Source organism: Meriones unguiculatus, chromosome 5 (genome assembly GCF_030254825.1).
Source record: "Meriones unguiculatus strain TT.TT164.6M chromosome 5, Bangor_MerUng_6.1, whole genome shotgun sequence".
NCBI lineage: Eukaryota > Metazoa > Chordata > Mammalia > Rodentia > Muridae > Meriones > Meriones unguiculatus.
In genome coordinates this window covers 43,341,899-43,368,020 of record NC_083353.1, presented here as the reverse complement: position 1 = coordinate 43,368,020, position 26,122 = coordinate 43,341,899, and the positions used below count along the sequence as shown (strand labels likewise).

Genomic DNA, 26,122 nt, shown 5'->3' with positions numbered 1-26,122 from the left:
AACTTCAAAAAGTGCAAAACAGAAAGAAATCTAGCAGTCTGCATTCCAGAGAGATGAAACCAAAGAAATCGGGGGAGGGGAAGTGCAGGACAGTAACAAAATAGAGTCCAATAAATTCAATATCAGAAGGAAGAAGATGAAATTCAAAGCAAATCTGTTGTAAGGGACAAAAATTAGTCATTTTAGTTGAAAAAAAAAAAAAAGATGGCAAAAACATGTTCCCAAGCAGAGCTGTGGGATGCAGAGCAGCTGAGTTACCTGGGAGGAAAATGGGGACCATGGAGGGTGTGCTGAAGATTGCTGCTCATCTCACAAAAACTGAGCTCCCACAGCAAACGAAGGCACCCCATGCAGTATTTATATTCATGAGAATGTCCGTCGACAGGCTCTGGAGTGTCTTTCCTGAGCTCACAGGAGACTTCACAAGACCACCCGTGTGTGAAAGCCAGGGGAAGTCTGCCCGAATTAAACAGAGTCAGCAGGGCAGAAATCCCTGTGTACCTCACGGGGACAGAGTCAGATCCATGAGCGGCGAGCTTTTCAAGCATCCTTACAGATCTGGAAAAGATGGAAAGTTACATAAGTAAAGACAGAACATAAGGGGGAAATAGGCACTTGGAGAAATGAATGAAGAAGCTCAAATTAAATTGATCTTACCAACAATATGAAAACTGGATAAGCAGACAAATTCTGGGCAAAAAATTAGGAGCAATATAAATTAGGAGCCTGAATATATCCGTAATCATTGAAGAAGTGAAGAGCATGGTCAAAGACCTGTTTTCCAGATGCTTTGGACTCAGTGATTGTAGCCAAATTCTAGAAAAAGAAAAAAAAAAGTCCAAGTAGCCCATTACATTGCTTCAGAAACTAAGGAAAGAAATGAAGGCTGGGGAGGGAGCAGGTGGGAGTGTTTATGAAGCTAGAATAATGCTAGAAACTCCCCATGTCACACCACTTATGAATAAAGAGGCAGGGAAGAGCGTGTGGGGACTGATATGTTAAGTCTCCATTTTCAGTGGGACTGGAATAGGAGTTACCTAGGAGACACATCTCTGGGTGAGTCTGTTAGGATATGTCCAGAGACGTTTAGTTGAGGAGGAACGATCCAGCCTAATGAAGCATCCTATAGTCTGCGAAAAAAAAGCAAAAAATCAAGGACGCCAGCTAAACACCAGCACTCCTGTCTTTTGCTTCCTGACTGTGGACACGATGTGACAAGCTGCCTCACACCCCTGCCACCATGATTTCCCCACCATGAATCACACCCTCAGACTATGAGCCAAAGTAAATCCTTTCTTGCTTTCATTGGGTATTTTTAAAATTTAAATTTTAAAACAGTTATGTGTGTGGGTGTTTTGTCTGCATGTATGTCTGTACACCATGTGTGTGCCTAGTCTTTGCAGAGGCCAGAAGAGGGTTTCAGATTCCCTGTAACTGAAATTGCAGAGGTGGTGATCCGCCATGTGGGTGCTAGGGATCAAACCCAGGCTCTTAACTATTGAGCCATCTCTCCATCTCTTTCTATTATACATATTTATTTGTGTGTAGTATTTGTGCATGTACCATGGAGGCCAGGTGATATCCTGAAGGAGTGTGCTCTTTCCTTTTACCACAGGGGTCCTAGGGACTAGACTCATCTCACCAGGCTTCATGGCAATGCCTTTACCCACTGAGCCATCTCACCAGCTGATTGTCAAGTTTCTTGTCACAACAGAGAGGAAAATAACTAGCACAGGAATCAAGCCCCACAGTGTGGTGGAGCCTCCCATACCTCATGATTTGATTATGTAAAAATGAAGAGCAGGCTGGTGTGTGGTGTAAGGGACCAGGGGAGAAGCCACCTTCTGAGTGAACTGAAGGGATGGATGTCTGGATGCTCCCCATAGGGCAAGCTCTTATCTCATCCCAATTCTCATGTATACAAATAACACCCCCCCCTTAACTCCCTTCACATGTGATGTACCCAACACAGTTGGTAAGAAATAAAAATGAAAGAATGGGTTAATAAAAAATGTATCCTCCTCCCCCCCAAAAAATCTACTAATGGGAAAATTCGGGGAACATCTTACCTAACCCAGAATGCCGTTTACTAATGTTCAACACAGCCGAAGGAACTGTCCTCACTATCTGCCCAAACCACAGCCCTGTCCCTCCTATGTCAGACACAGTCTGTATCAACTGGGAATACCTGTCCACGCACATCAGCTCAACACAATCCCAGAGATAGGATGAGGAAATGGGGCTGGGCTGGGAATCTATGGTTGTTTGCCCAACACACACAAGTCCTGGGTTTTGTCACCAACACAGCAAAAATATATAGCTGTAGGTATACTTTGGCAAAGGAAACAGACTCATTACATGGAGCAAAATAAAGCTAACTGACCTTCGGCATGGCATAGAGGGAGAACTTGAGCACATGACTGTGGTGGATTGAAGAGGAAGGGCCCTCCATAGACTCATGTGAATGCTTGGCCCATAGGCAGTGGCACTACAGGAGGTGTGGCCTTGTTGGAGTAGGTGTGGCCCTGTTGGAGGAAGTGTGTCACTGTGGAGGCGGGCTTTGAGATCTCCTAGGCTCATGCTACACCCAGTGTGACACACCATCTCCTTCTGCTGCCTGCAGATCAAGATGCAGAACTCCTAACTCCTTCTCCAACACCATGCTTGCCCACACATTTCCCACCATGACGATAATGAACTAAACATCTGAAACTGTAAGCCAGCTCCAAAGAAATATTTTCCTTTATAAGAGTTGCCGTGGTCATGATGTCTCCTTATAGCGCTAAAACCCTAACTAAGACAATAACCACGTGCTAGTCTCAACTGAGGAAATATCTCCATCAAGTTGGCCTGTAACAAATCTGTGAGGCATTTTCTTGATGGATGATTGCTGCGGGAGAAGCCATTGGCTGGAGGTGGTACCACCCCTGGCATGTGATCCTGGATAGTAAGAGAAAATAGGCATGGTGGCACATATCTTTAATTCTAGCACTCGAGAGTATCAATCTCTTTGAGTTTGGTCATGAGACCAGACCAGGCCAGTCTGGTCTACAAGGAGAGTTCTAAGCCAACCAGGGCTATACAATGGGACCCTGTCTCAAAGAAAAAAAGAGAAGAATAAAGAAAGAAAGTAAAGAGAGTAGGGCATGGGTGACAAGCCAGGAGGCAGCACCCCTCTATGCTTCAGTTCCTGCCTCCAGGTTCGTTCCGTACTTGAGTTCCTGCCTGATTTCCCTTCATTATGGGCAATAATCTCTAAGATGAAATAAACCCTTTTGCCTGCATTTAATTATGGTGTTTATCACGGCAATAGAGAGCAAACTAGGATAATCCACTCTGAAAGACTGAAGGTGCTAGTTCTAATATCTGCAGAGGAGCCCACAGTAGCAGCAACAGTGTAGATGAACTCATGAGGAAGAGTGAAGGCCAAGCCAGGGAAAAAAAAACAGACACTTTTCCTTTTTTCCATGTTTTTTAATTTTTTTTAATTAATGTGTTTAGTTTATGTGTATTTTTGTCTATGTCTATGTATGTGCGCCACATTCATGCAGTGCCCAAGGAGGCCAGAGGAGGGCATGAAATCCCGGGAACTCTAGTTTCAGATGGTTGTGAGCTGCCATGTGGGCTCTGGGAACCAGACCCAGGTCCTGTGCAGAACAGCCAGTGCTCTTAACCACTGAGCTGTCTCTCCAGCCCCTTCCATACACTTTTATTTAGGTCCAGGTCATAAGGCCCCACCCACATCCCTGATGGGTCTTCCTACATCAATGTAGGCAATCAATGCCTCATACACACGCCCAAAGGCCAGCCTGATCTGGACAATCCTTTGCTGAGGCTCTCTTCTGAGTGTGTCAAGATGACAACCACAGCTGCCCATCACAGCAGGTAAACGTGCTTGTCACCAAGCCTAATCACCTGAGTCTGATGAAGACGTGGTGGTAAGGAGACAACTGACGCCCACAAGTTGTGTTCTGATGTCCACGCATGTGTCAGGACACCCATGCTTGTGCACACACACACGATACATACCAGTAAACAAATGTTTTGCTTTGTTTTTAAAGAGAAAGATCAGACCAGCAAAGTAAGGGTGTTTATTTGTGACCTCCCGATAGGAATGGTGTCTTAAACAAGACTGAAAAGCAGAAAGCGTAAATGGGAAGGAGATGGACTGTACATTTCAAAATGAAGCTCTGTCCCAAAAAACAAAACAAAACAAACAAACAAAAAAACAAAACATGGTGGCCTGTGTCCCTGTCCTAACTACTCAGCCACAAGGGGGCCAAATGGGAGGACCTCTTGAGCCCAGGCGTTTGAGCCCAGCATGGTCAACAGAGAGGAATCCCTGTCTCAAAAAAAAAAAGTTTTCTTAGTAATTAAAATACACACCTAGTCAAGCTGTAGCCAGAAGCCAGGTAGGAGGTGCTAACTTAAGCAAACTGACCCCAAAATGATCCCTTGAGAAGAGAAGAGTGGAGTGAGACAGCTGTGGCAAAGGAAACCCAGAGAGTAATTAAGAGACACAGGAAGGCATCAGGGACCAGAAAACTATGTAAATGCCCATCACAGCAGTGGCAATTAGATAAACAAACAAACAAACAAACAAAGCTCCGAAAATCCTTGTCCTCAGTGGAATTGAAAACTGGTGCCGTGGTTCTCAGGACGTGCGCTGAAGCCCACAGGAGAGCAAGGGCATAGACGCTCATGTCATCATCTATGGAATCTGAAGCCATGCTGGCCCCACATCAGTGGGAGCCACGTGGCTGAGCCTGAAAAGCTCTCTGGGCCAACCTTAAAGCCTTGGATGATTGAGACGCGCTCTATTGCACTTGACACAAAACCAGGCTGAAAATTTTATAAAGATAAATAGCTATGCAAAGACCCTTATCATGCCAATAAATACGGGACCAGACCAGGGGGAACCTGAGGAGGGAGAAAAATCACTACAAATGAAGAAAACAGCACAGTAAGAATGCCAACAGCAGCCACAGTGTGGAAAGAGATCATCAGCTCGCCTCTGGGGCCCCGTAAATAAATAATTAACTCGCTGTAAGTCCCTTGTGTCCAGTAAATAAACAGCATCATTAATGAGTTAATTCAGTGTAAGAACAATCCACACCCAGGAAGGTCTCACTGAAGGCCTGCATACACCCCCCCTTATGTCTGTGTAGGGCAAAAATAATTTTTTGGGGGGTGCAAAATAAACCAGGGTTTAAAGTGATAATAAGAATGACAACAAACAGCATAGAAAGCACGCATTTTGGAGCCTTGAATATGGGGAAGCCGGCCATCAGCGTCACAGTGGGCACAGCAGCGAACTCTGTTAATGAGTCTATAAAAGTGGGGTGTGGCTCCGAGGGAGAGCACTGGCCTGGCACTCATGACACCCTAGACTCCCTCCCAGCAACATCAACCAACCAACCAACCAATCAACCAATATAATAAAGTTGACACAAACTGAGAAGATGCAGAGTGGGAAAGGCCCTTTTCCTTTTTGGTGACTTAAAACGAAAATTTCAGAGTCAGGCATTGTGGTACTTCGGCAGGCGGAGGTGGGAGGAGTCCAAGGCCATCCTGAGCTACGTAAGACTTCAATTAATAATGATGATGATGGTCCTTAAAATTAACTTAAAATAAAAAAGAAGGGAAATTCTGCATAGGAGAACATGCCATCAGCAGCTTCCCAGCCCAAATGGCAGATGGGGGTAAATATTCAGAGCATCTCTTGTAGGTTTGACACCAGGGAAGGAACTAAAGCTGCAGTAAGCAAAGACAGACAAGCCAGGCTGTTAATCCCAGCACTTGGGAGGCAGAGGTGGGCTGATCTCTGAGTTCAGAAAGCCAGCCCTTCTGACCTTTGGATCAACACAATTGCTGGATCTATCTGGCCTTGGAGAGGCCAAGGAAAGCCTCCTCTTCTCCTAGAGGTAGAGCTGAGTATATCTGCTTGGAAATTCTACACATTCTTACAGTATTTTATACTTGCGGCTAATTTTCAAACATAAAATGAATATGTATATTTTTCTATTTACAAAAATAAAGTCTGCTCACTTTAGAAAGTCCAGAAATTCAGAAAAATATTCTACAAGCAAATGCTGTTCCACCAGGGCTGGAGAGATAGCTCAGTGGTTTAAAGCACTGGCTGCTCTTGCAGAGGACTCAAGCTATGCCAAGAACCTCCTTTCAGCTCACAACCTCCTGTAACTCCAGTTCCAGAGGCTCTGACACCCTCTTCTGGTCTCCAAGAACACTGCACATACCCAGTACCCGCACAAAATGCAGGCAATACACCCATACACATAAAATAAATAAATCTAAAAAACAAAAGGTCATGCCACCCTCTTACCACCCACAGTGAATGCTAGGTTGCTCTGTGCAGACTGTCAGACCCCCTCTGTGTGGTTGTTCACTCATCCCTCTACAGGAGAGTGTGAGCAAGAATAAATTGCCACACGAGTAGGGCAAATGGCAAATACCGGGTCACCTGAGAGGTCTCTGTAGCCTTGATCACTTCCTATATCTGGTCTGGCTCAAGATTGACGTGAAGGCCAGCTCTTCCACTAAGGGTGGGGTGAGTTAGCCTCTAGGGTGATGAGGCTGGAAGAACCAGCTAAACTACCACAGAGAAGACAGAGGACCCAGGAGGCCCCTCAGGAGAGATGGCACAATGGATAAGTGCATACACTATTCTTCCAGAGGACCTGAGTTCAAGTCCTAGCATCCACATCAAGAAGTTTGCACTGCCTGTAACTCAGATCCAAGGGGATTTGACACTGTTGGCCTACAGGAGCATGTGTACACAGTTATACACATATACGTAATTAAATATATATATTATTTATTAAGATATATATATATATATCTTAAAAAAGGAAAAGAATCAGAAGGAGCAAGTTGTTGGGCCACCAGAAGGGACAAGAAGCTGGACCAGAGTCGGTTGGCAGCTGTTCCCTTATCTCCTTGCTAGGTGTGCCTCTTCACAGAATGTTCTCCATAGCTCCAGACTCAGCCTATTCTAACCAGGAACAGAGCAGCTTCCTCAGCTCTCACCAAAGTGCTGGGGTGGCATTGTGAGTCGTTGGGGTCAGGCTGGCATCCTTGTCCTTCCTAATCACAACCCAGCAGCAAGAGCTGAGGTGCCTGAACCCAGGCTGGACCTGAAGCACCATTGCCTTTGCAGAGAGACGGACCCTGACCCCAGGCTTGGCAGTTACACGGCCTGTTAAGCTGCTAATCATCCAGCTTGACTTTCAAAGCTCCGAGTAGAGGCTCAAGGTTCCTTGTGACAGGATGAGTGGAGGTGCCAGGGCAGGAGGACAGGCCCAGGCTTACAATGGCCGCTTCTGACTTCCTCTTCCGCCTCCCACCATCCCCAGGCCACATCCCTCCAGAAGGCGGCTCTCCTCAGCATCCCTGTCTCACGGGAAGATACCAAGATCAAGGAACATGTTCGGAAAATGGAAATATTTGGCCAAGCTTTCAGAGATTTAATTAAAATTAATATTACGTCTTATCGAAGCAGAAAGCTCAACGCTGCACATGTAGTAGAATCTATTTAAGCAATTAGCCAAGTCTAACATGAAGTCCAGCCGTCCAAGAGGCCCTCCACGCTCCACCTACAGCCCCAATTGCTGCCGATACCACAGGAGATGGACTGGCGGCCAGCTCCAACCAACAATCAAGGCTGTGAAAAGAGGGATCTTCTGACCCCAGAGAGAGGGAGGACACAAGTGTACATCCTGGAGGTCCATCCTACACACACAAGTCAGCATGAGGGTGGATTGTTCAGGGGAGAGCCACATAGCAGTTCCAGCAGCCCCAGCTGTGTGGCCTTGAGCAGCTTACTAAACCTCTCTGGACCATCATGGAGAAAAGTGATAACCCACAAACTTGGGCTCTGACAGGGTTTACCACAGGCCAAACAGGAGCCACATTTTCTTTTTCTTCTTTCCCCAGTGCCATGGGTCCAACCAAAGGCATCGTGCATGCTAGACGGGCATGCACCACTAACCTACATTTCCATTCATTCATTCAGTCATTCATGCAGTCATCTTGATGTGTTTTGCCTACACGCATGTCTGTGTCCACAAAGGCCGGAAGAGTGTCAGGTCCCCTGGAACTGGAGCTGCAGCTGGTTATGAGCCACCTCGGGGGAACTAGGAATCAAACCCACGTCCTGCGCAAGAGCAGCTAGTGCTCTTAATCTCCGAGTCATCTCTCCAGCCCTCCATCTCATTGAGCCAGGCTCTCTATCATTAGCCTGGAGCTAAAGCCCAAGTAAGCTAGGCTTTCTGGTCAGCAAGCCCCAAGGATCTTTCTGTCTTCACCTCCCCAGTGAGAGGGTTACAAATGTGTGTCCTATGCCTATTTTTTTTACGGTGGCTTTCGGGGATCAAACTCAGGTCCTCGTGCTTGCAGGATAATTAACTGAGAACGGGATGTGACTTTTGAAACCCTCGGTGACGTACTTCCTCCAGGGAAACCCTCCACAAACAGCACTACTAACTAGGGACAAGTATTCAGTGTGCAAAACTGAGGGCCCTATTCCTCATTCAAACCCGCACAGCTCCCTCTCCGGTCTCCGTGGTCTCAGGCTTATAGTATGATGTAAAATGCATTTAGTCCAACGTCAAAAGTCCCCGTCGTCTTTAACATTTCCAAAACACTATTTAAAAGCCCAAAGTCTCTTCTGAGATTCAAGGCAATCTCTTAACTGTAACTCTCTATAAAATCCAAAGCAAATATACTTCCAACATACAAAGGCACAGAACATACCTCCCCATTCCAAAAGGAAGAAGTGGGAGTGAGGTGGGGGGAGACGGGGCACTGAGAAAATACTGGACCAAAGCAAGAATGAAGCTCGGCAGGGCGATCTCCCAATCCGTGTCCAGAATTGAAAAGCTCAGAAGGCCCTATCCTCCAGCTCTGCTGCTACGACGCTCTGTAGAACCACTGACCTGGACCACTCCGTGGCTAGAAAGAAAGGTTGATTGGGAATCGCACACAACCAAGGCTGTCTCTCAGGGGTGGGGAAGAGAGACACAAAATGGCAGAAAAGCGAGTGGATGTTATATGGCAGTCAGCAGGGTCGGGGGTCTTTGAACTGGATGCTCCTGCCTGAGGCAGTTGACCTTTGGGGTGGATTAAGGGGTTTGTGAGGTTCCTGAGGAATGCTGGAATTAGACTCTCTTTTTTTTTTTAAACCTAGCAACAATCCTTTTGTTTTCTCCTGTCAGTGTCCTGTTTAGGGCATCGTCACTGGCGCTGGGGTCCTGCTTTGCACCTAACAGCTGGGTGCAACGTATTTCTCTCTCTTGGGCTGGTTCCACTCCCAGTATTTTAGCTCTCCTGGACAGATAGTCCACAGCTCTGGATCTCCGACGCATGCCCTGAGCTAGGCCTCACTTCCACAGCCTCACCAGAGGCCTCTCAGAGGACCTCCATGCAAGAACTTACTTGCCACAGCATCAACTGGCCTCAGAATCCCCCCAAGACTGTGAAGGAAGCCCTTTATCCACATGTCCTTCATGACTCTAAGCCAGCACCATGTGGACAATATGACCAAGTTTGGCTGCCAGCTCTGGATGGATCCTTGACCCCTCGAGTCACATTTCCAGCAGCTTTTGTCTGCTGTTCCTTTCCAGGAACAGAAAACACCATATGTTCTTTCATAAGTTAGAGGCTTAGCTGGGTGGGTCTGACCTGAGGGCATTTTCCCTTTGTTCCAACGGCAGACAAGGCCTTGCTAATCCTTATCTCCTGGCTGCACCGTTAACTTGCCTGGTTCTTGTCTTCTCTTCAAACTGCGATTTGTATTTCTCTTTGCCCAAATTGTTATTTTTTTCCACTGTAGACCTGCCTAAGAATGATTACTAATAGCCATGTGTCAGAGTCAATCAGGCTGTCTTGCAATCTCCCCCACCAAAGAAATTAGTCCATTACTTTTCAATTTAGCCACGGGAGCGTTTTTCAGGACATGGCAGGAAGCAGCCTGAATTTTCGAGAAAATATGACAAGAACTGTCTCCAGCTCGGTTGATAACATCATTCCCCTCTGAAGCCTCTTGAGGTGAGTCCTCCTGGCTCTCAGCACTAGTCTCCAGGCTTTCTGAAGATGGCCCATTAAGTTCTACTTACAGCATCTGCAATTTTTCTAGTCAAAACTTTCAAAGTCTTTCACATTTCTCCAAAAAAAAAAAAAAAAAAATATATATATATATATATATATATATATATATGGGGGGGAGTCAGGAGTCAGGTCTGTCACAGCAATAGCCCATTCCCTGACTCCCTGATACTAACTTCTGTCTTAGTTGCTTTCCTTTTGCTGAGACAAAACACCACGACAAAAGCAACTTACAGACTGAAGGGTTCCTTGGCTTAGGGTTCCATAAGGATAAGAGTCTGTCACAGTGAGGATGGAGGCATGGCAGCAAGCAGCAGACATGGTGGCTGGAGCTGGAAGCTGAAAACTCACATCACAAACCACAAGCAGGAAATAGAAAGAGAGACTGGAAAGGATGAATGGCTTTTGAAACCTCAAAGCCCCCTCCCCCCACTTGTATACTCTTCCAGCAAGGCCATGCTTCCTAATCCTATCCAAATATGGCTACCAAATGTGGACCAAGTATCCAAATATCAGAGCCTGTTGGGGGACATCCTCATTCAAACCACCCCACAAATAAATCTCTGTTCTCCAAAAACTACCGGGTCTGCGGCACCCTGTTGTTAATGTGGTTTCACAGGAAAAATTCCATCTTTGAGTTCTTCTGAAGTGTTGAGCTACCTCTACCTGGGCTCAGCTGGCTAGGGTGAGAAGCAGGGGGGGCCCTGAGATGGGTGTGCTAGCCATCCAATTGCCCATGGCCTGTATGCCTAAGGACATCTGCAGAGTGGGACGTCAGGAGCCCACACAGAGCACCCTCTCAGGAAGCTGTGTGAATCACAGAGAAGCCTCACATGTGAGTCATACAGCCAGCCCGAGGTGTCTAGGTGCCGCTTCCCTGGGACATAGCCTCTCTGTTGCAGAAGGAACCTGAATACCAAGACCAGGCCTGGTCCTCACCTGGATGTTTTGTGTCGTCTTCTTTGGTACACAAGCCTAGTGTCCATCATAGGACCTTTCACCATAGCCCAGGAGCCTGTGGGCAGGAGATTCCCTGCTATAACTCCCCACCAACGACAGTCACAATTATTTCTTAGACTGCCAAGAGACTGTCAAAAGACTTTAGCCTTTTAAACATCATCTAGATAGAGATATTCACCCAGACACTAATTGCAATAGCTAGGGAGGAGGGAGAGGAAGGAAGTGAGGGTCCATAGACAGTTCATACGAAATGGATGTAGAAGAATTGCCACCCAGATGTAAGTTACACCCTTGAGAACTATGAAGACAGCACGTTGTCTTAGTGACAGTGAAGGCCAGCACGACCACGTCCCCAGTTGGCTAAACACACCCATTTTAAGATCAGCCATGATTTGGTTACATTAAATTTTCTTCTTCTTTCTCCTGTACCACTGTGTGTTTTCCCTCGCTGTCTGCCTGCCTCAGCTCTACAGACGAGTCAGAGCGAAGCAACGGGGCCAGCCTCATAAACACTGTCCCTGAGGTTCATCAGGATTCTGGGACCAGAGGGAGAGGCAGAAGGATTGCCTGGGGCTGTCAGGGGCAGTGTCTGGGCTGTCTCTCCCATTCTGGATCTCTCACCTCAATCATGAGAAAGCAGGAATGCTACCCAAGACAAGGGTCCAGTGTGAGGGTCAATGGAATGATCCCAGAAGACCCAGTGGAGAGGGACATGAATGTGGAGAGTAAGATTCAGCAAGGACTTCATCGAAGACCACCCTAAGGCTGTGGCCTGGGCTTTGAATCAGTGTCCAGCCTATGCTCAGGCCCTCAGGCCCTCCCTGTATCTCCTGCCCACTGCTGCCTTCCAGGCCCACTTCCCATGTGGTCAGTGGGATAATGCCACCAAAGATGTCCACACCCCAATCCCTGGATCTGGACACTTGCCAGCTTAAGCAGCAAAGTAGCTGCTTTTGAGGGCTTGAGCCCAGCAGGTCACCCTGACATTTCCACAAGATCAAGTCCATCTTAAGGTATCATTCCCTGCCCAGCAGGAACCTGCAATGGTCCTCAGGATGTGGCTGTCATCTGACGTTCCCCAGGATGCTGCTGCCAGGCATGGCACTGGGACTGCTGGATTCCGCTGGGCTGAATGCCATGCTGGAAGCCCAGGTTTCTGGATGGGATGAGATCAAAGGTCCCCGGTCTTCCAGGAGTGGCTAGAGAGCTTTAGGATGAGCCCCATGGACTAAGTCGGGGTCTGGAAAGATTTTCCCACAGAGCATTCTGGTTAGCTAGGTCTTTTAAAATGAGATTGCCGGGCGTTTCAAAGCCTAGCCTATGGAGATACCAAAGCATTACAGCTCTTCGGTTAAGCTGCTGTGCTAAGCACCGCAGAGGCCCAAAGCTGACCAGAGGGCAGGTCCAGTGAGACGCAGGTCGTGGCTGTCTGCCGAGGCAGCGCTGCACACCGGTGAACAGTGCTGGAAGCTCGCTGCAGCTGGCATCTCATGGCTGGCCAGCCAGCAGTCTTGCTGGTCCAAAAGCTCACAGGGCCCTGAGGTTCAGCGGAGAATCTCCAGAGAGGAGGGGAGCCCTCCCTCCCCCTGAATGAATGATGGATCTCAGGTGGCCATGGTGGAAAGCTGATGGTATCACGCACATGAAGGGTTTTATAAACCTTGGGCAGTGGGAGGGATTCCAAGAGCGAATGTGTTTGGTTTGATTGGGTCAGGGGTGCCCGGGATGCTTGATTTACATGTAGTGGTTCAGTACCTCATTTACATGCAGTAGCACAGTGCCCTATCGTAAGAAGGAGAACACAGCACTTAATTATCCTATGGGTGGGGTGGGGAATCTCCAGGTAAAGTCAAAAATCATTTGGAAAGTCAAGACACCAAGGCATCTTATTAGCCTATCTCCAGGAATCCCCAGGTGCTAGCTTTTCTTATCAGTAAAGGGTCGGACCTGTAATCTTCCCTGAGGGCTATGGGACCCTCATTACAAAACCTGGGGTTACCAGATCAAGTGGAGGAAGAACCCCACCGAGAAAAGAGAGTCCACCATATTAATCTATGAGGCTACCCAGAAATGTCAGATTTCAACCTCATCCAGCAGAGTACTATTTTAAGGTGCTTCATGGAGGACAGAATCGGAGAAGAAAGATCTCCTCTGGTCTAAGGGGGTCTTTTTCCAATGCAAAAGGCATGATCCCAGATCACATGAACACTTTTCCCTCTGCAGGGTCTTCGTTCTCAGGAGGGCTTTACTCCCAGGAAGGCACACTCAAGCTTCGGGCTTGGGATCTCTCAGTTTTTGCACTCCTGCCAAAGCGGTTTCCAGGTAGCTCAGAAAGAACAGGAGCTACTGACCAATGGAGCTGTGCCTGTCTCCCAGCCAACCACAACAGCTGGAGTAGTGTGACCCTCTCTTTGGCTAAGACTGGTTTGTGTGTTTATTCATTGACTTAGCGGGTATCGGCAATCCCTGGAGAACGGCTTGAGGACAGTTTGAGAAGTCTGCGATCTGGGAGGAAGCTATGGAAGCAGCATGAAGCCTGTGTGGGCAGAGATGATGAATGCCCGAACCTCAGCCCACCCCGCACTCCTCTACACAGATGTCCAAAACTCACTCCTTCCCTCTGTCAATCTCTGCCTCAAGTGTCTTCTCTGCCCCATACCTCCTCCAGAAACCCTCCTGAACCCCAGCTCTTACAGCTGCCTCCTTTGGGCTCCCATAGCTGGTACCTCTTAGAGTACCTACCACACACACCAGGGCATGTGTGAGTGGGTGGCTGACTCCTGCTGGGCACCTCCTAGCCTCGTGGCCAGTGGACAGCCACCGGCATTGAGCCTTGCCGTGTACCGGGCTGCACCCCAGAGCCTGGGGGCTTTGCCTCTGAGCACTAGGCACTGTTCATCCCTTAAATCAGTGCTCAGCTAAGGAAGGGTGGCTCAGATGAGACGAGCTCAGGCTGCGAAGGTCTGCAGACTTGGGCTTTCGGCCTTTTCTAATCAGGAGAAGCAGGAAGTGAGGCTCTACACCCCTGAGCTGCCTGTCAGCTTGTTGCCTACACTCCCATTATGACCACAGGTCCCAAGCCAGGCTCCCTCCTGCAGGGTGTTGAGTCATGGCACAAGATGAACAATATTCCTGTGAGATAGCATGTGGCTTAACAACAATGCCTTGCAGCTGGGTGTGGTGGTGCAAGCCTTTAGTCCCAGCACTCATCTCTATGAATTCGACACCAGCCTACAGAGTGAATTCCAGGACAGCCAGGGCTACACAGAGAAACCCTGTCTTGAAAAACAAAACAAACCAAACAACAACAACAACAACAAAAAGCAAACAACCAAAACCAACAATAATGCCTTCATCTTACAATGGAAGTTAAAAAAAAAAAAAAAAGTCACAGCATCACAGCATGCAGCACAATGCCCACCTGCACTCAGAGGTAGAGGAGGCATCACTACTAAGGATAATGGTGCCTGGAGCTTGATCTCCTGAGACAGTAGGAAGGGAGGGGGTCTCTCTGTCATGCTCAGAGCCAGAAGAGAGGACACATGCTCCATCTCAGTTCTGCTTAACCCCACCCCATCCTCAAGCTGTGGACTTTTGATACCTGCTTTCTCTCAGGAAGAACATGCCCCCAAGAGCAGGAGAAAGGGGCCCGGTTCCCTAGTTGCCGTGGAAACCATTGAGTGTAAATTTCATTTTCTGCTTTGCCCAGCTAAGCTATCGATTCAGAAATAGGGGAGAAATTGGGAGATGTTTCCCTCCCAAAGTGAGGCAGAAAGCAAAAAAGTGGGACATGCAGAGCAGGGATGGAAAACAAGTTGGAGAGAGAGGGAAGCCAGCTAAGCTGTGAGAGGGCAGGGTGGGCGGGAGGCTCTATCTAACTTCATCCTGCTGGCACAGGTGAGCCCCACCGTCACTCCAGCCCGCCTCCAAGGACAGACTCTATGGGGCAGGTTAGCCCTGTTCTGAGGCATGGCACCTCCCAGCTGTTTAAGGTGGTCAAAGCCTTCTCCACTTATTTCCTAGTCTGTGAGAAAGCAGAGAACAATTGCAACCCAGTTGGTTTGTCCTGGGGACATTGCTCCTGTGTCTCCCAGCCTCTCTAGAATGCTCTTTTTCTACTCTCTGTACTTAAATTCTGCCTTCGGCACCCATGGAGAAGAAAGTTGTCCCCAGAAGCTGCATTAAAAAAAAAAAAAGAGGAAGACTGCAAAGATGGACACAACATAGGTGAGGTTTAAAAAAAAATAACATTCATTCTTTGTGTATAAATTCATTTGAAATGTTTTGCCTACATGTATGTAGATACTACACGCATACCTGGTACCCACAGAGGCCAGTTTTGTCAGAGCCCCTGGAACTGGAGCTACACAGGGTTGTGAGTCACCTTGTGAGTGCTAGGAACATACACAGGGCCTCTGTAAGGGCAGCCCATGCACTTAACCACTAAGCCATCTCTCCAGCCCCAACAGCTGAGTTTTGACAGCATGACCTGGAGTAGAATTTCAGAGCCAAGAACATCACAGGGATCGGCCAGTGTGCAGGTCAGTGGAGGGAGGGACTGTCAACAAAGGTAGAATCTAATTTACTATCACAAATTGTCTGAGCCACTGGCCTTCCCCATAGTGGACACTTGTGCCCAAGCTTCCTGGTGCTTGCAGATGGCCGACCAGGGTGCCGACTGGAGGTGATGAAGAGTTGCCTCTATAAATCTCCCCTGGTGATCCCCCTGGAAGGCCCATGCCATGCCAAGGTGCCCTGTCACAAGCATCTTTGGCAGCTGCTTGCAGAACCACTAATTGGGAAGTGAGACAGCGAAGTGGCTTTAATGAGCTACCTTGTTGTAACTCTAACTCTTTGGTGTTATTTACAGATACTCTGCTAATGAGGTGCCTATCAGAGGGGAAGGAGGTGGGGCAGGAGAGGGAGGACAGCATTCCAGAGGGGGAGAGGAGGACCCCCACATCCACTGAGGCCTTCATCGCAGCAGGACCTCAGCCTATGGTTGGGGCAGTCCATCGTGCCTATGTGATACAGATGAAGGGACTCCAACTCAGCTGCCTTCCCCAAACAGGTCACAGATGGCCCAGGCAGTGACAAAGAGCACCCAGCCCCTGTCCCCAAACATGGACAGAGTCCCTAAAAGGGCAGTACCTCCACTCTCCTGAGATCCCACAAACCCTGCTCTCTTCATCCCCCAGCTACCCTTCAAGCTTTCCCTCCCCACCTGCTGGCACAGTTTGAGCCTGTTCCGGGGGAGCCTTGCTCTAGTCACACAGCCGTCTATCCTGGGTCCAGTGTGATGGGTTTGGCTTTTGTTCAGCTGAGATAACCAGAATGAGGGTCAGGGTCAGCCTGAGGCGAGTCTGGGTTGGGGTGGAGGTCAGCATAGATCAGAGGTGGGCCTCCCCAGGGTTATGGATAGCATAGGCCAGGGACGAGGCTCAGTCTGGATTGGGAGGCTCTTAAGCTGGTTGGGAGCAGGGCAGGGCTTAGGCTGGGTTGTGGGTAGAGCTCAGATGCCTTTGGGGGCTTTGCTCAGATTGGAGCTGGAAAGAAAATGTCTGTTGCATTATATATGAATTTGTGGCCGAAATCGGGACGATGATCACCACTGCATGATGCCGGTAATAAAGCCTGCCAATACAGAGCTGTGGTCTGAGGCAGCCAAGGTGCAGGGCCCTGCAGAGGCTAAAGCTTCGTGCTGTGCTGTCCTGTGATGAGGCCACCTCTCCCGCCAGTCCTGTCCCACTGGGCTCCGAGCGTCCTTCTCCCCTCTCCATTCTCGTCATTATGTCCCCTCTCCTCTCTGACTACCTGTCAAGATTGGCATCTCTTTAATTATAACGTCTGTGTGTTTCTTTGGGAGCCATGTAATTCCTCCTGACAGCCACCTATTTGAAATCAAAGTCAAACACTCAGAACTTTGTTTAAGAGTTGAGTCTTGGGGAAAAAATGCATTAATTGCCAAAAGATGCTAATTTCATTCCTTGGGTCATAAAAAGGGTTTTTTTTTGGTTTTTTTTTTTTCCTTTTATTTTTTTTTCTCTCCAAGGGCACCAAAGAAACAGTGACTGACATCAAATGTCAAGGCCAAAAGCTCATCTCAGAGCTGGTCCAGCCAGACCCCACTCTTGGGTCTCAAATGGGGGAACTGGGCCCAGAGAGGTGAGGAAACCTGCCACAGGCTGCCCAGCCCCGGCAGCTGAGCGCTCGGCCGCAGCGCTTGTGCAAGCAGCAGCTGGCGATCCAAGAACAAAAGCAAGCATTCCTTCTGCAGTCAGCAGCCAAGCCAGCTGGACCGCAGCCGCCCTGCAGGGTTGCTGTGCTTGCTAGTGTTGACCGCAGGGAGCCTTGTCTGGGACAAGGGGCCTGGGGAGACCCTTCTCTGAGGTGGGGGATCTGTCCCTCGGTAAGCGGTGACACAGGGGCACAGCCTCACTGAGCAGCCATATGTGCTGTCTCAGCTGCCAGGCCCAGGTACAGAGGGAAACCCAGACTGTCAGGAGGGATAGAGAGCTGCCGAGCCAGCGCCTAGAGGGGTCTCTGGGTGTGTGGGCTCCACTGAAAACCAGTTGGAAGGTTTGTTACCTGACCTCAGTTTGTAGTCCAGAGAGCCCAGTTCCTTGCTGGGCAGCCTTGGGGAACCCTTGCAGCAGCCGGGTGTCTGATCCTACTCTGGACAGCAGGCTCAAAGTGGGCATCCCTTAGAGTTGGCTGTGGGTGAAAGGGGGAGTGTATCCTGGGCTCCAACGATGCGATGACATGAAAATGTAATCTGGGGCCAGCCACATGGCTTAGAGGGCAGAGGCACTTGCTGCAACAAGCCTAAATTTGGTCCCTGGATCCTTGTAAGGGTAGGAGGAAAACACTGACTCCATAAATTTTTTTCTCTGACCTCTGCATTCCACACTTGCACTGTGATCTACATACATACATACATACATACATATTGACACATAAATAAATACATTTTAAATGTAATCTGGGGGTATCTACATAGCTTAGTGAGTAAAGGTGCTTGCCACCAAGTTTGATGACCTGAGTTTAATCCCCAGAACCCACACAGCAGGAGAGAGCCAGTTCCCACAAGCTGTCTGTTAACCTCTGCATATGCCTGCACGTGTGCACATACATACTAAATAAATAAATAAATAAATATAGAAAAAAATTAATGTAACTTGGGGTTGAGTATACAGTTCAAGAGAGAGCACTTACCTGGTATGTGAGAGGATTCCCCCCCCAAAAAAAAAATATTCTTACAATTTGAAGGCCTCAGCACAGGGATAGATGTCCCAGTATGCCTCAAACTTGCTGGTCCAGGTAGGCTCACACTGGCCACTCCATTCAAGCCTATATCCTTACCCTGGACCCTGGACTGACTCCTTTTATACAGAAAGCACTAGGCAGAGGGATGATCCAGAGGCAGAGAGGACAGAGAAACAGCAAAGAGACAGCCAAGGCAGAGGGGGAAGGGAGACCCATATAGCCAGAGCCACTAATGGGGCAGGATCAAGAAAAAAGACCCAGGTGACTTCAAGGCAGGAACCAGCTACCAGTTCTGAGCTGCTTTGTACCCCAGCTTGGAGCCCAGGCAGTCTCACGGTCTCACCGTACCCCAGCTTTTGTCCTGTGCCTGGAGTGAGTTCTCATGGGCCAGGAGCGCCCCCTGCCGCCCCTAGAGGGTCCAGCAGCAGAAAGCTTCCACCAGCTTTGCCCCAGCTCTGGGTAGGGGGATGGGGAAGAATAGATCATTATGAGGCCCAGAGAAAGGACTGGGGGATGGGGGCAGGATGGAACCGCAACCAACCACTGTGGTGTCACACCGAAATGCAGGCAGCTGGTCAAATACCTCTGTGTGGTACCTAATGCCAGGTGTCTGAGCTGCACTTCTCTCTGTGGGGGGGGGGGGGGAGGAGGATAGTGTGTGTGTGTGTGTGTGTGTGTGTGTGTGTGTGTGTGTGTGTGTGTGTAATCTGAGCTTCAGAGGGCCTCCCTGCCCGAGGTCTCCACTCTAGGAAGACACCCCTCTCTCCCAGCCCTACCCTCCAACCCTCCAGAGGAGACTGTGACCAGACAGTAGCCTGAAGCCAGTGTTGCTCCTGTGATGGGCAGAGTGAGCTGGCCTCATGCAACCTTGCTGAGCTCTCAGATTTTTCTAAGGGATCCAGATAACTCAAATTTGTATGGAAATGTTCCCCAATTAAACAGCTTTAAAAAAAATCAGTATCAGGCAGTCGGGTGGATCTAGTTCACAGCTGTGACCCGGCAGGCTTGCAGCCAGTATGCCCCAAACCCTCTCATCTGCAGACCTGCTCTGGCTCGGGAACAACCTGTGTGGATACTTTATCCCCTTGTCTACACTAAGTTCTTTAACGAGGAAATGATTTCCCAGTGGAGTTAGCAACTCACTGTCACATAAAAGCCAGATCACCCTAAAAGTAAAACAAAACTGACGGAATGAGGTATGGCCCCGTACCTCCTGCTTCTGGACTCATTGGGCGCCACTTTCTGTGGCTGGTGGGGACTGAAATCTCCAGTCTGGGGGCACAGAGGGTACCCTAACACAGAGAGTTCTAAGAGGGCCTAAGGAGTGGCCTCTGGGAACCTGGAGACCCAGAAAAGTCACACTGTGTATCTCAGGACTGCTGTCTCGGGAGTGGAAGCAGATTGAGTGCATGTGAGGAAGTGGGATCCATCCCAGAAATCAAAGCGTGGAAGCATTTCCAATGCCCACAGAGAAGGAAACTGCACAGAGTGGTGGCCGGGCCACAGGGCAAACCGGAAACGACTGTGGCTGGTGCCTTTGTTTCTCCCTAGCAGCTTCCAGAAGGACCCAGCTGTGCAGCCTGCAGGCTCCAGAGGCTTTGGGGAGGGGGAGAAAGGAGAATGGATGGCCCAGCAATAGGGGCGGGGCAACGCTGATCCTGAATGGCTAAGGTCAGAGGGGACTCTGTAGTGGAAAAAAGAAAGCCCAAGAGTGGGGCCTGTGACCAAGAGGGATGAGGCTGGGCTAGGCAAAGAGCGTGCTTTGTGAGTGTGAGAACCTAAGGTACTCAGAGGCCCTGAAAATATCTAAACTCACAAGAAAAGTAAAAAACCTGGCATAGGCGTGGACCTATAATCTCAGCACTGGAGAAGCCCAGACAGGTTCATTCCTGGGGTTTCCTAGCAATAGACTAGTTCCTGGCCAATGAGAAACCCTGCCTCGAGCAAGGGGGGTGGGGTGGAGGCGAGGGTGCCTGAAAAGGTTAACAGTGCCTGAGGAACTGCACCAGAGCTGGTCCTCTGGCCTCCACATGCATGTGCTCATATGTACACACACATATATGTGCCCACCACCACAAAAGCTTAAAAAAGGCTCTGGGGACAGGGTCTCTACCCCATACACTCATCCCAGCCAGCTTAAGGTGCCGAAAGCCTTTCTAGAGCCCCTTATTGCAAGGTGAAGCCCCACCCCATGTCTCAACCCCCAGCTCCCCTGAGATCCCCTAGACAGAGCTGAGAGTTGACCATGAGAGCCAGGCTGGGTGAAAAGGCTGAATTTCCAGGGGCATGGGGGTGGCACTGGAAGGGGACTGCTGGGCAAAGGCAGGTGATGGCGCAGCCACGAGTGGAGTATCTGCAGCCTGCAGAGTTTAATTAACCCTCTTCCCGTAGCTTCAGGAGATTTCCACAAGGTATTGTGGAATGCGAAAAGCAATTTGGAGATAAGTGTGCAACATTCACTCAGTCCCATCTTTATAAAACAAACACTCCGCCAGCATGTGTATCTATATACGCCTGCACACTTCACAGGGAGAACAGAAGGATGTGTGCAGGTTCACAGGGGCTTCCTCCTTGGGAGTGCATGGGGGACGAAGCACAAAGGGATATGATGGATGGTCCCTTGTCTACAGCATCGAGCTAGCTGTGTGGGAGGGGCCCGGGCAAGTGCTTCCTCCACCTCAGCATCTGTTCCTGCCTGAGCACTCACCTCTAACCACCCCACAAAGCACACATACAACACCCCCATTTCAACTCTGCCCCCACTCTTTCTCTGCACAGCCACCCTCAGAGGACTGAATCCTATCAAGTCTTCTCCCCTGGAGACTCTGCTTCTGCCATCCCCCTCTCCCCTACACCTGAGAGCCCTGTGGTGACATTTGCTGCATTCCAGCCTCTCTTCTGTGCACCAGACCTTTATTGAAAGCATTTGCTCTTCGGCACAGACCTCTGAGCGCATCTGATATTCTTAGCTACAGAATATTTTGTAAATGGAATCACAGAGAGGGGGTCATTTGCCTAGGATCACACAGCCGGTGAGGATAGAAATGATTTCAGGGCCTGTGTGTCTGGTCACTGAGCCCAACCCTTACTTGTTTTTGCCACCGGAAACCGAGTCCCTCATTCTGAAAGCCTCTAGTTTCTCTTTATACATACCCAAGTCTTCACACTGCTGGCTGTCAGACCGGACACCCTCTCTCTTAGAAGGCCTTCTATGGACTGGCCTATTCCTCTGTGCTCTCTTCACCAGCCTCGTTGCTCCCCAACATGGCCTTTCTTGTGCTGCGCCCTGTTGGTAGGGTAAGCGGAGCATCTAGGATAATGTCTCTGTTTGCTAGGTATGTCCCTAATACCCAACTCAGATGAGGTCTGTATCCAGAGCCTCCACCTTTTGCTGAGCATAAGAGAGGAGCAGGATGGGGAGGGTCGGGTCATCACTGGGCCCGTTCAGGACCACGGAGAGCAACAATGGCACTTGGCCAGGATCTCTATGTTTGCCTCTTTGTTCCATGGCCTGGGCAAGACTCAAGGATGGTAGTTACCTGAACTAAAAGCAGAATTCAGGTCAGAGCAGGAGGGGTCACAGAGCACCCAGGCAAAGCTGCAGCTCCCCCACCCCAAGCTGCCTCTGTAGATCGATTCCCTTCTCCTATATACTTTTTAACCAACACAAAGTTTTTTAAAGTACTTAGAGAGCCTGTTGGAACCAGCACCGAATCCATGTGTTTTCTCGAATTATTGAACTAGAAAGAAATGAAAACATCAAAATACTCCCTTTGTAGCAGGCTAGAATTGAGCGGCTGCTTCATTCAGTCCGTGTCTCAGCCAGACTACAATGCTGCAGCTACGGAGCGGAGAGTGGATTGAAAGGGAGCGTGGCTCAGCGGGGTTCTTCAGATTGCCATTCCTAGACCACAGGCAGCTCAGAATGCCCCTGTTCTGGAGGAGAGGGGAGGCCGGAGATTGACAGGTGGGGGAGGGGAGGGAGGCCAGGGGAGGAGGCTGCTGAAACAAAGCCAAGCATGCAGGACAACTGGGCAACAAGATAACACGGTCCCACAGCCTGTTATCCTTGTATCCTTGGAAGTGGGACCTATGGCCAGGAGGTAAACAAGAACCACAAGCCAGATGTCGGCTGCCGGAAGGCTCTAAGGGAGCCCCTCCTCCCTGGCCAGACTCAGTGGCAACCTGTATAACAGAGGGGATTTGAGAGGCTAGCACAGACTGGAAGGAACAGAGGAACTCCTGGCTTTGTCTGTGAAAACCCTGGTCTGAGTGTTTCGCTGCATCCAGGCTGCATGTGCATGCACACTGGATTCTCTCCACAGCCTCCAGAGGCAAACACAGGTCTCCACTCCAGGACACAGAAAGCAAAGCCACCTGCCCTCAGCGCCAAGCCACAGAGTCAGGGATTGAACGAGGGACTGGACTACAAAAATGATGTATATTCATGGCTCTCCTCTTACATTCTGCTCCTCCCATGACTTTTAATCTTTATTAGTTTCCCTGACCTGGCACTTACTCGAGAACTGTCTCCACAGTGGATCCAGTCAGCCCCGTGTTCTCAGGACCTAGCTACCTGGGGTCTCAGCCACGGCATTGCTGGGATTTGAGCAGAGAGACCTTATCCCACTCAGTTCTTCTGAAAGTGGCAGGCTAGCCCCAGGCACATACCCATTATGAATATATTTAGCCCAGAGTCCTCTCACCCCATATCACCTCCCTCTCCGTCACCCCTTGACTGCTCCTTCCAGGCCTGGCAGAGGACCCCAATCCCACCCTGCACCTGTCAGGTCCCAGCTCATGCCCCGCACAACTTCACTCCAGCACTCACTCTGACGCCAATCCAGATATCAAAACCCTGACGTCTGCTAGTTCCCTCAATTCTGACACACCCAGTGGTACGCTGGGGACACTGAGGCAGGAAGCAAACACAGAGCTTAAGGGTGATGTGGCCTCGAGCCCTTATTGGTAACACCGTCCTCTATATTGATAGCATGCTCAGAATAAATGATTGTTGGTGGAAGACTTCTGTGTGCTCACCCCTGTGTGTGTGTGTGTGTGTGTGTGTGTGTGGTGTGCATGCCTACGGATGACAGAGACCAACGTTCCGTGCTGTTACTCAGGAGACATCCACTTTATGTTTTGAAGCGAGCCCCTCATTGGCGAGAGACTGGCAGATCAGGCTAGACTAGATGAGTTCCAGGGATCCTCCTGTCCCGCCTCCCCAGAGCTGGAACTGCAAGAACGCACCACCCCCAGCTTTTTTTTACACTGGTTCCCAGAATTCAACCCAGGTCCTCCCCATGCTTATACAGTAAGCACTTTACCAGCTGTGCTGCTCAGTTGTTTTTTTGTTTTGTTTTGTTTTGTTTGTTTTTGTTTTTTGTTTTTGTTTTTTGTTTTTTGCCAACTGACACAAGCTAGACCCATGTGGAAAGAGGGAACCTCAGTGAGAAAATGCTTCCACACTGGCCTGTGAGCACATCTGCAGAGCATTTTCTTGACTGATGTGGGAGGGCTCAGCCCACTGTGGCCAGCCCCACCCCTGGGCAGGTGATCCTAGGCGCTATAGGAATGCAGGCTGAGCGAGCCATGGGGAGCAAGCCAGGAAGCCGTGTTCCTCCACAGCTTCTGCTTTAGTTCCCCACTCGGGTGTCTGCCTTGAGCTGTTGCTCTGGCTTCCCTCAATGATGGACCTGTGAGTCAAATAAACCCTTCCCTTCTCAAGTTGCTTCTGATCATGAAGTTACGTCACAGCATCAGGAACCTAATTAAGCTACCAACTGAGCCATGTTCCAGGCTGCCCAGCTAGTCTTTTCTAAACGGATGCTTACTGCTACCCTCCCAGGGTCGTGCCCTCATGTTAGTGCTGGAGTACAGCGGAAGATCAGTTATACCTGTGACCCTCCAAACCCTTGGTGGTGATGGGACCAAATGAGGAAGAAAATCCCTGGTATTCCCAGCCTGAATGCCATGGGGACAGATATCCCTTCTGGAGACTAAAGGGTTTCGGGGGAGTGTAGGGGCCGTGACCCGGGCTCCCCTGTCCAGCACTGAGCCTGCGCTGAGGCGTGGTCCTGCACTGAGGACGAGGCTTCTGGAGCCAGCTGTGGCACCGCAGGCTCACACAATGAAAGCTAATTCCTCGTTGTAATGACTGGAACAATTGCTGGCTTTTGACTCTTGGCATAATTACCGTGAGACCTCCGTAGAGTAATTCACCAGATAATTACATGGTAGCAGGTGGGGGGTGGGAGTCTTCTCTGGAAGGTAAGAGGTAGCATTTAATTTCGAGGGGGATGTCTAATCCTATAATTACTCAGTAAAGTCCCGATTCTCACCAACCGGATTCCATGGAAATCGGCCTGACCTGCAAAACCAAAGCAAGCAAAGTAGAAATGAAGGGGTGCGAAGACTGGGGGGCTCCTCAGAGCACCTTCACAAGCGAGTCTCCCCCCAAGCCTAGGATGCATGAGGAGACAACGGCCAGGCAGGATGTGAACCCTCAGTCCCTGTGTCAGAGGCATAACTGGTAGAAAGGAGAAAACCTAGCACGGGGCGTCGCACAGTTACTGCAGAGCTATCTGTGTGTCTCTGGCTTCTGCAGTCAGCTGCTCCTTCAAGGGGCTGGTGGTGGCTTGGCCAGTGTCTCTTGCACTCCTGCAAATCTTCTGGGCTGTTCTCACAGGACTCTGGCAGACCTGTGAGGCAATGGGAACAGACCAGGCCTCTGAAGATCAAAGCTAGGCCCCAAAGCTAGGCTTGGTCACATTCTCCTGGCCAGGTGACAGGCCACGCCTGAACCCGGGAGAGGAACAGCGGAGCCGCCCCTTCACGGAAGACGGCGCATCGCATGACGAAGCGGCGAGGGCGTCCAGGGGAATGAGGCATTGATTGGATCTATTTCTGCAATCAATCTAGCGTGACCTGGCTCATGGGGTTATTGCAAGATTAATGAGATGCGGCTGGTAAGTGTTGGGTAAAGCTCGGCTCTGCTTGTTATCGAGAATAAAAATGATCAAAGGAAGTCAGTGGCAGAGACAGGCATGGACTCTGCCCCCCAGCATCCAGGCCACCATTGCTGCCCTCTGTGCACTGGGGTGTGGAGCAGACGGGGCACAGCCTGGGGCTCAGTGTGTGCTATCCATAGCAGTGCAGCTGAGCAGCACCATTCTCCTCCTCCAGCCCCCATGAACTCATAAGAAGATAAGGGAGGAACCTTACCCCAAAGCCGAACAGCTCCGGAGTGACCATGTTGTGTCCAGAAGATCATCAGTTCTGCTCCCTGTCATCCCTGTTGTAAGGAAAACAGCAAATTTTCATCAATTTCCCAAATACTAAATTCTTTTCTAATAATTCGTTCTTACTGAGATGCTTTTGTAAACTAGAGAATTTTTTTTTATCTCACGTCTCCATCTGTTATGTGGTGTGTATGTTTGTATGTTTGCATGTGTGGGGGAACACACAAATGTGTGCTTGCATATGGAGGAGGCCTGAGGCTGATGTCAGGAGTCATTTTGAGCACTCTTCCACCTTAATCATCGAGGCAGGGGTTCTCAATCAATCTCAGAGCTCATAGATATGGCTAATCTCTCAAACCAGTAAGCAATATGGGTCTTGCCTACTGCCTCCTTCCCAGGCTGGAATTACAGGGAGCCACCTTGCCTGCCAAGCATTTCCTTAAGTTCTAGGGAGCCAAACACCAGTTCTCGTGCTTGAGAGGCAAGCACTTACACACTGAGCCATCTTCCCAGCTCCATAAAGTCTTTATGGA

At 49.5% G+C, this 26,122-nt stretch overlaps 1 long non-coding RNA gene across 2 annotated transcripts; it reads right to left on the bottom strand.

Moving 5' to 3' along the window:
* On the bottom strand, positions 1–25,640 carry LOC132653959 (uncharacterized). Of its 2 annotated transcripts, none has more exons than XR_009591765.1 (3): positions 25,573–25,640; positions 658–816; positions 1–558 (listed from the first exon to the last, which is right to left on the bottom strand). It is a non-coding gene; the product is annotated as an uncharacterized LOC132653959 (long non-coding RNA). The 2 variants fall into 2 exon arrangements; XR_009591766.1 differs by lacking the exon at positions 25,573–25,640 and adding an exon at positions 21,502–21,607.
* Between the last annotated feature and the right edge of the window lie 482 nt (positions 25,641–26,122).